Here is a 13637-nt window from a genome sequence, read left to right on the forward strand (position 1 = left end):
GTTCTAAGCACTGGGGTAGATACAGGTTAATCAGGTTGTCCCATGTGAGTCTCACAGTCTTAATCCCCATTTTACAGATGAGGTAACTGAGGCACCGAGAAGTGAAGTGACTTGCCCACAGTCACACAGCTGACAAGTGGCAGAGCGGGGAATGAAATACAATGGAATGCTTCTTGGAATTTCTGTGGGAATAATGGATTGCAGTTTTAGGACTAGAGGGCAGCCTACAGGCTGATTTCACACCCTGTAGAGAGTAGGATGCGCTTGGGTCATTTAAAAAAAAGAGAAAATTATAGTTTCCTTCCTCTCTGATCTTTCCAATAAAATGGAATAATGCCATAAAGTCATCCAGTAAACTTTAGGCCAGAACTGAGCTTTAGGATCTGCACAAGTCATCATACTTGTGATAAAATGATAAAAAGTACAATTGAATGATAAAAAGTACAATAATGCTAAAAATAAGTACAGGAACATGGGTCACTTAAAAATCTCTGGAAAAGCCTACCGATCTTCTAAGATTTAAGCCAATGCAGAGATCACCAACAGGTTTTACGAAACAGTACTGTAATCGGTTCTTCCCAAACTTCACAAGGTGAACCTTCAAAATGTTGACTCTTTATCCTAATCCCCACTCCTTTAGTGCTTATAACCTTTAGAACATACTCAATCATTTCAAAGATGACAACTGTTAAACCTTGAATACTTTCCTTGAATAACTGTAGAAAAAAAAGTTGTTCATTTTAGGGATGAATGTACGTTTCTACAGAGTAGAAGAAATTAACCTTTAAGAGGAGTGTTGGAGCAGAATTTGCAGAGATAAAGCCCGATGTGGCCGGAAAAGTCTTCACAAAAGGCACCACGTGAATTTTAGGGGAAGTTCAGAAAGGAGCAATCATCTTTGAAACTTCAGGAAACTAGTCTTGGACCTACCTTGGGGTCTCTGTCATCAGCCCATCTTTCTGACTGACCAATGGCCCACCTTTATTGCCATCACAGGCTGAGGATGAGAGTACCCAACTGGCAGCGATACCTGTCAGCTGCTGTCAATAACGATAATCACAACACTATTTGCTAAGTGCTAACGATGTGCCAAGCACTCTGTTAAGTACTGGAGTACACGGGGCTGTGCATCAGCAAAATTAGCCTGAGGTGAAACAAAAGCCATGTAAAAGAGCACAGTCCAATGAAAAAAAAAAGGTGGTATTTGTTGAGCGCTTACTATGTGCCAAGCACTGTTCTAAGCGCGGGGGGATACGAGGTGATCAGGTTGTCCCACGTGGGGCTCACAGTTTTAATCCCCATTTTACAGATGAGGTAACTGAAGCACAGAGAGTTAAGTGACTTGCCCAAAGCCACACAGCTGGCAAGCGGCAGAGCTGGGATTAGAACCCACGACCTCTGACTCCCGAGCCAGAGCTCTTTCTATTTAGCCACGCTGCATCTCTAAAAGATACCCGTCCTCCTTTGCTGCATTTTAACCAAAGGTTCTACTAACAAATTCTCCCAATATTAACAGGTGAACATGTGAGATTTTTGGAGGCCATAAAGAAACATGTGGATTTGGTAGGTTTTTTTCGTCTTGTTAGAGTATCCTGAGAAGACTTGACCATGGCGTGATAAATCAGATACGGTGATTACCCGCTTTGCAACTTATTATACACGAGGACAAACTTTCTTAGGCTACATAAACCACGGCTATCACAAAGACCATTTGTAAGCATTTAAAAAAAACACCATGAATTGGTTTTCTTATCAAAAGCTGGAGTTATTTGACCAGCAATCAATTGGAAACATTTAAAGCTACCACTTTCTCATGAGGAAGGGGAAAACATGACAATGTGAAGGCATGTAGAAATGATTTTATATTATGGCGAGTCCTATATTTGGAAGAATGTTAAACATCATGTTAAATGGCATGTAATTGTCCATTATGTACAGTTCCTTTGGAATTTTCCAATGTGAGACCCATCAAAATGTTTTTGTTTCCTATTTAAATTGCCTGCATTCAATTGTCAAGTTTGAAGTAGAACAGGAACATTTACAGATGTCTTTAAAAACATATGGCCAAGTAAAATAAATGCAAATATATATACTTCAGTCCAAAACTTAGAATGTCACACTATGCTTAATCGATTCTAGGCGTAAAATTTTGGTCATGAATTCAAAAACTACATTGGAATTTGAAGTTCTGTCATTACGTGTTTACTGCAAAATGAGCTTAAAAATAACATCATATAAGGGCAGACCAATCAATGTCTGGGGGGAGGGGGAGGAGTTCTGGGATGCAGATATTAATATAAATAAATGGATAAATTATGGCTAGGTACATAAGCGCTGTGGGGCTGAAGATGGGGTGAATACATGATGTAAATGCAGAAGAAGCATACTGACATGAAAAAAGAGAAGAAAGATTAACTGAGGATCTGAACTGACTTCTCCCAGCAGAACCAATGTTTGATAAAATGATCCCAAGAGATTGTAATGAATAATAATAATTGCGATATTTGTCAAGGGCTTACTATGTACCAGGCATTATTCTAAGCGCTGGGGTGATACAGGCAAATTGGGTTGGTCACAATCCCTTGTTCCACACGGGACTCACAGTCTCAATCCCCATTTTACAGCTGAGGTAACTGAGGCACAGAGAAGCCTAAGTGACTATGTTATCTACTCTTTAGTACTTAAGCAATTATACCCCTTCACTGCCCTTGAGTGCATACGATTCGATTTTAGTTGGAAGAAGGAAGAGAAGGAAGGAAGCTGGAAGGGAAGTGGAGTCAGTAGTTGTCTACTACTCTGGTCAGGAGTTGAAGTAGAGAGTAGGGCAAGAGCTGGAAGGGTCCATAGGATGGAGAGAAGACATTTTTAGCTTTCCAGTTGTTCAGATGGGGACAAGCTGCAGGAAGATTTCACAATTTGATGAATGAACAAAAAAGGGAAAAGATCTACTTGGTGTGAGCAATTGCAAAGTTATGATTTAGGAAAAAAAAATTCAGGCTACCACTAATAATGACGGGCTGTAAACTATGAGCTATGATTCTCGGCTCAGGAAAGAGTTGTTGGATTCATTGTAAATCATCGGTATAATGAGTGATGGAACTTAGAAGCCAACAATATGCTAGACATCCTCTGGAAGAGTATAGGAATTTTTTTTCTTAAGAAATGAGCATCAGTAGGAGTGATCTTCAGGGAAAAAAACCTCTTACCTTCTCTGGGCAGAAAATCAAATCTATTACTCAAGGAGGTACTTTGAGATTTAGAATGTTTCATAGACTTGAAAACATGATTTTCCCAACAGGTTTTTATCAAAATGGCTATCAATAATACTGGGAAAACATGCTTCAGAAGAGAAAGGAAAAAACAAAACAGGTTGTGTAACACATAAAACCATTTTTGCCTACTTTGGTCAATCAATGCCCAACCTCTATCACGCAGCCAGTGGCTGGATCCCAAAGCTGGATGTTACTTAAGCCATTCTGAAGTCCATCACTGGCTTGTTACCCTGCAGAATTTACAGGTCCCGAAAAATTTCGGGCAGCTAATTAAACCCAACCAGTTACTGAAAGCCTTCCTGTTCTATTCACAGAGCCTTAATTGTGCTAAGCATTGTTGACCTGACCATCTTAACCTCGGCTGTGACCACCACAATGAGACACAGCTTCTGCATTGAAGATAGGAAGGCAAAACCTCAAATTCATAGGAAAATGTGAACTATTTAGGAAAATGTGAACAATTTACATTAGAATGTGCTCCAGTGATGAAATATCTCCAAGGAGTACAAATGTGTATTCTTCACTCAGACACACGCTTTGCTTGAACATGACATTTAAGTTGTCTGAAATTCACTTTCTTCAGCAATAAAAAGTGACTCTCATATGTGGTAGCTACCTGCTTCAGCTCCACGTGGGACAGGGCCTGTGTCCAACCTGATTATCCTTTATCTACCCAAGGGTTTTTTACAGCCTTGGACCATAGCAAGTGTTTTTTACAAATACTAATACTATTATAATTTGTACCTAATCTCATCTATCTCGCCACTGACCTCTCGGGCATGTCCTGCTGCTGATTTCTGGAATGCCTTCCCTCTTCATAACCGACAGGCAATTACTCTCCCCACCTTCAAAAACTTACTGAAGGCACATCTCCCTCAAGAGACCTTCCTTGATTAAGCCCTCGTTTCCCCTTCTCCCACTCCCTTCTGAACTTGTATTTGCTCCTTTTTTCACCCCTCCCTCCACCTCACAGCACTTAGGTATATATCCGGAATTAATTCATTTATATGAATGTGTCCCCTCCTCATACTACAAGCTCATTTCAGGCAGGAAATGTGCCCACCAGTTCTTTTATATTGTCCTCTACAAATTCTTAGTACGGTGTTCCGTGCACATTAAGTGCTCAATAAATAGGATTGATTATTATTATCATTATTACCTTATTTATTTTGTTAATGAGGTATACATCCCCTTGATTCTATTTATTGTGATTAAGTTGTCTTGTTTTTGTCCATCTGTCTCCCCTGATTAGACTGTAAGCCCGTCGATGGGCAGGGATTGTCTCTATCTGTTGCTGAATTGTACATTCCAAGCACATAGTACAGTGCCCTGCACATAGTAAGCGCTCAGTAAATACTACTGAATGAATGAAGATAAGCAAAAATGTGGGACGGGAAGTATATGACTTTGAGTACCACAGATATAGGTGCGAGGCAAAGCCTAAATGGAAGAACTATGGGACTAGTAGCTGATCTGGGTTCCAATCCCAGGTTTGTCACTAGTTTGCTACATCATCTGGGGCAAATCACTGGACCTAGTTGTGCTGCATCTTCTTCAACTGTAAAATAGATGTATTATACCTGTTTCCCCTATTTATTACATTGGGAATTCCATGTGGAGAGTGGCTGTGTCCAATCTGGTTATCGTTTAGTTTCCCCAGTGTTCGGCCCATAGGAAGCACCTAGTGGATAGAGCACGGGACCGGGAGTCAGAAGGACCTGGGATCTATCCCCGGCACTGCCACTTGTCCTCTGTGTGACCTTGAGCAAGTCACTTCACTTCTCAATGCCTCAGTTACCTCATCTGTAAAATGGGGACTAAGACTGTGAGCCTCATGTGGGACAGAGAATGTGTCCAACCCGATTATCTTGTATCTACCCCAGAGCTTAGTACAGTGTCTGGCATATAATAAGCACTTAATAACAGTTATTATTATTGTTGCAGTAGTATTAGTAATATATGCCATAATAAACACCAGTGTAATATTACTACTACTAATAATAATGATGATATTTAAGTGCTTATTATTTGCCTAGCAGTGCAGGGGTAGAAAGAAGACATGATTCTAATTCCGATTTGACAAATGTAAGTGACAAAAAGGCAAAACCAGGGTGATATTTGAATCTAATTTGCTATAAATGAACGAAGGAAGATACCATAACCATTCACCCCAGAGAGTGATTATCTTTCTGTATTGGGTCTGATAGTAGCGAACAACTGAGCTACACCCTGTCACCTCTACCTCAGTTTGGCTTTCCTCTGAAACAATGAAGAGCCTCTGCAGTTCTCCTACTGACAAACTGGCCAGGATTCTCAAGGGCTACAGAAACTGAGGAGAATTGATTTTCCACAGTTTAGAGTACCACTTGTTTTTCAGACATTTTATTTCAAACTACGATCTTAAGTTAAAGTGTCATATCCATAGAAACCATATGATAGTGAGAATTTGCTTCTCCAGCAAAAGGTCTGCATGGACGCTGGTCGTTTTTCTAGCAGAAAAATAACCCCAAACCAGTGATAATTGATTGCCTGGCACTTACATGGCATCTTTCTTCAGGGAATATATTCTAATATAATTCTCCACATGATCTTTGCAAATCGGAAAGGAGGTAAGTCTCATTATCCCGACTTTACAGATGGGTAAATTCAGAAGCCAAGAAGCAGACTAGCTAAATTATGGGTATTTTGTCTAAGGCCTGAGCAACCCGGTGAGGGAATGGAATCTAAAATGCTCGCTTCTTGTTCCCGAGCCTCCTGTGTTATCTCCTAATTCATACTGAGGCTCAGAAACAGCATGACCTTCAACACTGAGTTGGCAAGAGTTGAATGCAGCACATGAAAGGTGTTCTTTCAGAGAGTTATCTTTTCTCAACAGCTATCTTTCATAGCCAAAGATGTTGCTTCTGATGGTGTCGCTATTCACGGGCACTGGCTGACAATGACCAAGTGTAACAATGGGAGCCCTCTCCAGTGACTGAAGACCACTGCCTTCCATTTAAGAGGTGGTAAAGCTGAGATTTCCTAAACTGGGTCGAGAAAATATATTTTCCTTAACTGAGGATCGAATGTGAAATAGAGGTTGCTTGGTCCTACGGCAAACCACCGTGACTCAAGAATGTTCCTTTGCTTTTTCACTATCCCTGAGGAAATGCTTCAGGAGGTTATGGGCTGTCTCTACCGGGCCCAAAGTCAGCATCTTTAATATCATGCTACATGATATATCAGACAGACCAGGGTGACTGCCTCAAAAAAGGAAACGATGGAAGACAGTCCAAGGATTTTTTTGGCCAGATGAAACTGGGTAATTGGGAGGAAAGAAAATTGTTGGGAAGGGAGGTGTGATCAGGAACTTCCCAAGAGCTAAGAAGAGCTCGGAGAGAGGAGTTGCAGAGAAGGCTCAGAGTTAATAAATATCTCTATAAAATGCTACACTAAACATGGCAGAAATTGTAGGGGGTTGCAAGTTTCTATTCACAACCACATTTCCATTTATATTTTTCTGTCATGTACCAGTATTAGAGAAATGATCTGTCCTGGTCAATGCCATCTGCTTCCTTGTTTGTGATTATCTATTCCCTGGTGTATTTTTGTTCTTTTAGTACTTACTCCAAAGCCCCTAATGTGTTCACTGTTCTGATTTATGGTCATCACCAAGGAATACCATGCCAGCGAAAGGCAAGTTAGGAAAGCCCATAGTAGTTTTCATTTATCCTGGAATGAAGGAAGAGGAAGCAAAGCTGTTTGAGGAGCATTCTGGAGTAGTTCTAGAGGAAGATTAAAAAAGAAAAAGAAAAAAATTTTGGAGGGTCTCATTTGCAATCTAATAGGGTCTCTGGACTAAGTGGACCACATAAAAACTATTTTAGTTTCCTGTTGTCCATCAGGGTTTCTTTTTCATTCTAACACTGTGAACTAAATCAAAAGTAAAATGAAAACTGAGTTTGTGTGAGTGATTGGTGAATTGTAAATAAGATGAGATGGTTCCTTACTAAAGGCTTTCTTCAGACACTTTCCCATGTTATTAAAGAAACCATTTTGAATCCCTTGGTTTCCTGAAAGTATATAGGGCTCTAATGTTAGTCTAGTGAATCACGCCCCCCGTAATCCCAAACAATTTTTGCTCCAATCAGAGCTGTAAATAGTTTGACTTAAATGGAAAGACAAAAAATGTTGAAAATGATAATAAATTACAGGTTTCAAAGCTCTCCAACCAAGTGCAAAAGTATAACTAAGTAAAGGACTTGCATTTACCAAAGTTGCAGTTTTGAAAACAGTATTAAGAACACTTTTTCATCATTAGTGGGATTTTACTTAGTCTGAATTACACTGAATCCAGAGAGTTTCGCTGCAAGATTGTGAATGCATTTACTTTAATAAGGGACCATCTCTCAGGCTGTGTCAACCCAGGCAAGCTAAAGATTTGAAACAAATAATCATCTTCATCATTCAAGTAAACTTGATGTTAGAGTAAAGGTTTTTTTGGAATTTATCTTGATAGGTTTGTCCAGCTCAAATTCACTGGATAATTAACTTTCCACTCACTTTCCCTGTGTAATTCAGAACATAAGTGGATTTAAGGAGTTCACTTTAAAAGAAAGTGCCGTTTTAGTCTTGTTCATCTCAACTCTCTTCTTATTTGGTATCATTTTGTGTGGTTTCTTTGACATCGCCTTCCACTGTCTTTTTATGTATTTCTGTTGCTCTAAATGACCCCAGGATTTTAGAGTGCTGCAGTGTGCCTAATGGAAAGACCTCAGAATTAGGAGTCAAGAGACCTGGGTTGTTTTTTTTTATGGTATTTTTTAAGCACTTACTGGGTACCAGGCACTGTACTGAGCGTTGGGATAGATATGATCTAATCAGGTTGGACACAGTTCCTGTCCTACATGGGGCTCACAGTCTTAATCCCCATTTTACAGTCGAGGTCACCGACGCACAGAGGACTTAAGTGACTTGTCCAAGGTCACACAGCGGACGATGGTGGAGCCAGAATTAGAACCCAGGTCCTTCAGACTCCCAAGCTCATGCTCTATCCACTAGGCCATATTGCTTGTCTGGTGACACATGACGTAGTCTAGCCCCATGGGACACTATGGCTGAAGTAAAACTTTCTAATAAAAATGTGTAGGCTAAAGTAAATCATTTAGTACTAATGAATCTCTATTCAGAAAAAGAGAAAAAAACCCTCATTCCCCACCTCACTTCACTGTGACTCACATCCCTGTCTTTCCCGATAATGGAGCAAAGGGTAGAAGCCTGAGAGAGACCATAATTATAATGGTGTTTATTAAGCACATACTGTACGCCAGGCACTATGCTAGATGCAGAATAAGGTTGGACACATTTCCTGTGCCACATAGTCTAAGAGTGAGGAGGAACAGATATTTTATCCACATTTCACAGATGAGATAATTAAGCCACAGAAAAGTTCACTGATTTTGCCCAGGATCACACAGCAGGCCAGTGGCCAAAGCAAGATTAGGATAATCAATTAATCAATCAATCAGTTGCCTTTTGTGAGTGCTTACTGTGTGTAGAGCACTGTACTAAACACTTGGGAGAGTGAATTTAACGGAGTTGGTAGACATATTCTCTGCCCTCAAGGCCTAGTGGAAAGATAAAGGTCTGGTAGTCGGAGGACCTGGGTCCTAATCCTCCCTTCACCATTTATCTGTTGTGTGACCTTGGGCCAGTCACCCAACTTCTCTCAGTTACCTCATCTGTAAAATGGGGATTAAGGCTGTGATCCCTATTGGGAATATGGACTGTGCCTAACTTGATCATTTTATATCTACCCCAGTGCTTAATACAGTGCCTGGCACATGGTAGGCGCTGTACAGATACCATGAAAAGAAAGCTTACAAGGAGAACTCTGTTCTCTTGCAACCTGGTTCCATATCCTTTCCACCCAGCTACACTGCTTCTCAAACCTTGCCCCAGTGCTAACGAGCTTTCCTGTTGGCTGTTTCTGCCAGTTCACCAGATCTGGAATGAGTTCAGATTGGGTTTCATAAATGTTGCGGTTACTTGCTAACAGGGAACGGGGGGTGGGGGGATGTTCAGATGATTTATTCAGAAGTGCCAGGATCGTCTGCCCAACTGCTTCGAAATGATTTGCTAATGAGAGGTTTTCCTTTTTTCCATTGAGAAAATGAAGGTTTGATCTGTACTGCATGCAACTGGACGGTAAAATTTAACCAGCTAATATGCATAAAGTGTAGACAGTCTTTTTTCTAAGAAATGTTGTATTAGAATACTAAACTCACTTGTGAGGCTAGCAGGGGTGTTTGTCATGCCTCAGGGCAATGAAAGGGGAAGCCAAACCCAATAATCCCCAGTGTTCAAAACAAAAATAATTTTTGTTTTCTCTCTAGGTTAAGAGCATATTTGTTTTTTGAAGAAAAAAATAGTTATAGGTTGTTTGAAGCATAGAATAACTTGACAACTCTTTGCAGACATTCTAGTGCTATGTACCATCCCCCAGACACTATTGAAACAAAGTCAAAGCCAAGGCAAGACCACAGAAAACTTGTCGGTACAATCTCCTCTTCTGTGCTCAAGACCACCAGCAGCACATAGGGTAGACAAATAGTCAGTACACAAAAAGGGGATGTTTTCCTAAGGCACTGGCAGTAGAGGAGCAGCGCTAAACAGACTGCCTTACATGCATTAAATAGGCAACGTGGCTGGAACTCTATATGTTGGTCTTAAAGTAGTCTTCCCAATTTTAGGACCAAATGTTGTTTATGTCAATGTTTTGGAATAATGGACGTTGTAGGGATGGATTCAACCAAAAATCCTCATTTGAAAACTTGGCATGATGTTCTCAATGTCCATTTTAGGGCAACAGTTTAGTATAAGAAAGTGTATTAATTTTCTAGACAATCATACCATCATAGTTAATAACCCGTTGGAAACTGTACTAGCAAACTAAAATGATATTAGTCGGGGAAAGCTTCCTGAAGAAGATGTGATTTCAAAGGACTCTGAACAGGGGCAGAGCTGAGGTGTGATAGATTGGAAGAGGGAGTTCTAGGCTGGGGAAAAGCACAATAAAGATGTGTTCAGTAGTAGGGGATATGATAACAGGAGGTACAGTGAGTAGGTTAGCGTGAGAGGAACAAATTAAGTGAACTGAGGTATAGGTGGGAGAAGAGAGTGGGTAGGTAAGAGGTCTTTCTGACTCACAGGCCCTTAGGCCACACTGCTTCTCTTGGAATGGAAGGAAGTGATGGCTAGCCAGCATGCCAAGGTTAATACTGTTGTCCCATCCGGGAGAAAAAGATGTCTAGTATCAAACTTGGAAAGAAAACAAAAGTTTGGTCGGCCACTTTAACCGCCGATAAGACAGATGGAGGTAAAGCCCAAAAATAAGAGACGGTATCAGTGTGCCCCATTTAAAAACCTTGGGGATTTCATTGCTGCAAAATGAATTATTTAATTTCAGGTGTACTCATGAGTTCCCCACTCAAGGGCTGGCCTAACTGGCAAAGCTCCAACCGGAAGCATGGGAAGCAGGTCTTTGAGGAGCCATTTTCCAGTTTTGATTTGTGAATGGAAAATTGTACAGCGGGTGGCTCTGGTTTTGAACTTCAGTCATTCTTGAGAAGAAATGACTAAAAAAAGTCTAAAACTAGACTTAAATTAACAATTCCCATGTCTCCAGTGGGAATGTTTCCACTCTGAAAGTACAGTTAAGATAAATTTAGTTTTACAATGAGCTTTAGTTTACAAAATCATTCTAAGTTTCTAAGAATCACTCTGGGATTCATGTAACTACTAATATAAGCAGCAGGATGGACTCTCATCCTCTAGTGGGTCATCAGGAATGACTACAAGTGTAATAATGTGCTGAATGAAGGAGGACTGATACAATTAAGTAGTTTTGCCTTCAGCTTCAGAATATTTTACTTTGCTGTTGAAATACTGATTGGGAAAGAATTGATTATACTGGAAGTGTTGGAACGTTAGCAATGCATTGATTTTTTTTTTTTTACAGGCAATGTACTGTGACAAGAATCATCCAGTATTGGTTAATCTTTCAGTCCCCTTCCTCTGGACAGGTAGGAGGAAAGGGTATTGGACCAATCTCAGTTGCTCTAGACTTCTCAAATAAAACTGTGGAGGTAAAAATCTAGAATTTTGGCCATCCAGGACCAATTTAAGTTATTCCTCATCCCCTGAATCAAAGAGGTGCTGAGGGGAGAGTTTGAATGAAAATATTTGAACCACAGTAGACCAAATTTGATAGACTCTCCTATAACTCTTAAATCTGGATTAAATCGGTAAGCCATCTTGCTTCCCTGAATTCAGTAAAGGATATACTTTTGCATGTGTCTTTTTGGTCATGGTGTAAATAGCATGCTTGAGAATGTCTCTTCTATATGTGGAACAATATCCTTTTGATTATCTAGAGAAAAGTTAGTATACTTGTACTGACCTCTTGTAACTAGAACCCAAGTTAACCTTTTACTAATTACTTAAACACTAGCACCACACATTTTTATATATACCCAGTTTCATAACATAAGGTTTGTTATTCTTCCCAAACCCATGTCAAGGAACACTCATGATGTCTGACTCCATGACGGGCTCTCTCTCTCTCTCTCCCTCTCTCTCTCTCTTAACCAAGTAAACTCACATTTTAATTCCCCAACTACATTCTAACCAAAACATATAATGAAGGTTTGCATTATGGAAGAACTGAGTGAGTTAGTGAAATAACCCTACTTTTAGGATATTTTGAATTCAGAACATAGCTTGTCATCTTGAGTCCATTTTCTATGCCTATTCACAGGTCTCAAATGATCATGGTCTTGAGATGACTTAACTATGTAAAGAGCTTTTCCTATAGGCGCTGGAGGACAGTCAAGTGGTTGTGAAGGTGTAACAGCTAAAAAGATTCCAATCTGCCATGGAAGTAAGCTAAGCATTTGCGTGTCTACCCAAGAAAGTGGTTCTGAACTGAGAGTGGTTAAACGTTTGCGAGCTATTGATGTAGATTGGTGAATAACTTTGCTTTTCTCTTGGCCCCTTCATCCATGTGACTAAGAGAAAACCAACTAACCAATGCGGGTGGATAGAAAAATAGTGGCAGGTTTTTCAAAACTCCTTTAAAAGAGCAGCTTTCTCCAGCACATCGCCAGTGTTCACGAGGTGAATTATAATCACCAGCCCAACAGATTTTGGCTTTGAATGAGGACCCAGCCAATTAGTGGGAAGAGAATGGAAGGAACATTCTGTGGTGAATGTTAGTGGGTGGGTTATTTTGTTTGGAAGTGGCTTGTTCGAGAGTGAAGTGGGAATGCCTTGTCATTATGTGGGCATCACATAAATTCTAGTCTTATGCATACAACCAAGTTAAAGAAATTATGACTTACTGATAAGGATGAAGAATACAAAGTCTGGCCCGAAAATATTTCTGCAAGCCACATTTTTGGTAAAGCCACAGGACCAAATGAATTACTTCACTGGAGATATGAAGGAAGACCACAAGGGGCAATTCAAGGGTTAGAATTGTGGCTTGCTCTTTTTTTGTACTCTGCATGGTGACTGACTGAAACAGTAATTTTTTACACTGTTGGGTGCTCAATAAAAATCACTGATGCCTCAGTAATTGATTGAGTAGGTCTTCTGAATGACTTCCACATCAAAGTGCAAGTGAGAGGTAGGGTTTGACAGTGCAAACTGAGTGAGATTACCACAGTTTGAATCTCCATTTAGGCAAAGCATTCTTCTTAGAAAGACCTCGATTATAAAATTTCCACCCCTAAATTTACTAGTTTTCAGGATGCCTCTCTGCCCTGTCAGCCACATTCTATTAAAATGGGAAGGTGAGCAGAGTCAAGTCCAAATATGAGACTCATTAATGCAATATAAGAGAAGCAGCGTGGCTCAGTGGAAAGAGCACGGGCTTTGGAGTCAGGGCTCATGAGTTCGAATCCCAGCTCTGCCACTTGTCGGCTGTGTGACTGTGGGCGAGTCACTTAACTTCTCTGTGCCTCAGTTCCCTCATCTGTAAAATGGGGATTAAGACTGTGAGCCCCACATGGGACAACTCGATTCCCCTATGTCTACCCCAGCGCTTAGAACAGTGCTCGGCACATAGTAAGTGCTTAACAAATACCAACATTATTAATATAACAATTTAGTACTGCGATGAAGTTTGACTCAATCTCGTCACCCTATTCAGTTTTGGAGGAAGTCTAAAAACCCAGGAATGTTCTGATCACTCCTCCAGTATCCTCTATCACCCCTGACAGAGAAGAGGAAAGAGCCCAGGCTTGGGACTCAGAGGATGAGAGTTCTAATCCGAGGACAAGGGTTCTAATCCCGGCTCTGCCACTTGTCTGCTGTGTGACCTTG

The sequence above is a fragment of the Ornithorhynchus anatinus genome, chromosome X3 (assembly GCF_004115215.2).
Source record: "Ornithorhynchus anatinus isolate Pmale09 chromosome X3, mOrnAna1.pri.v4, whole genome shotgun sequence".
Classification (NCBI taxonomy): Eukaryota; Metazoa; Chordata; class Mammalia; order Monotremata; family Ornithorhynchidae; genus Ornithorhynchus; species Ornithorhynchus anatinus.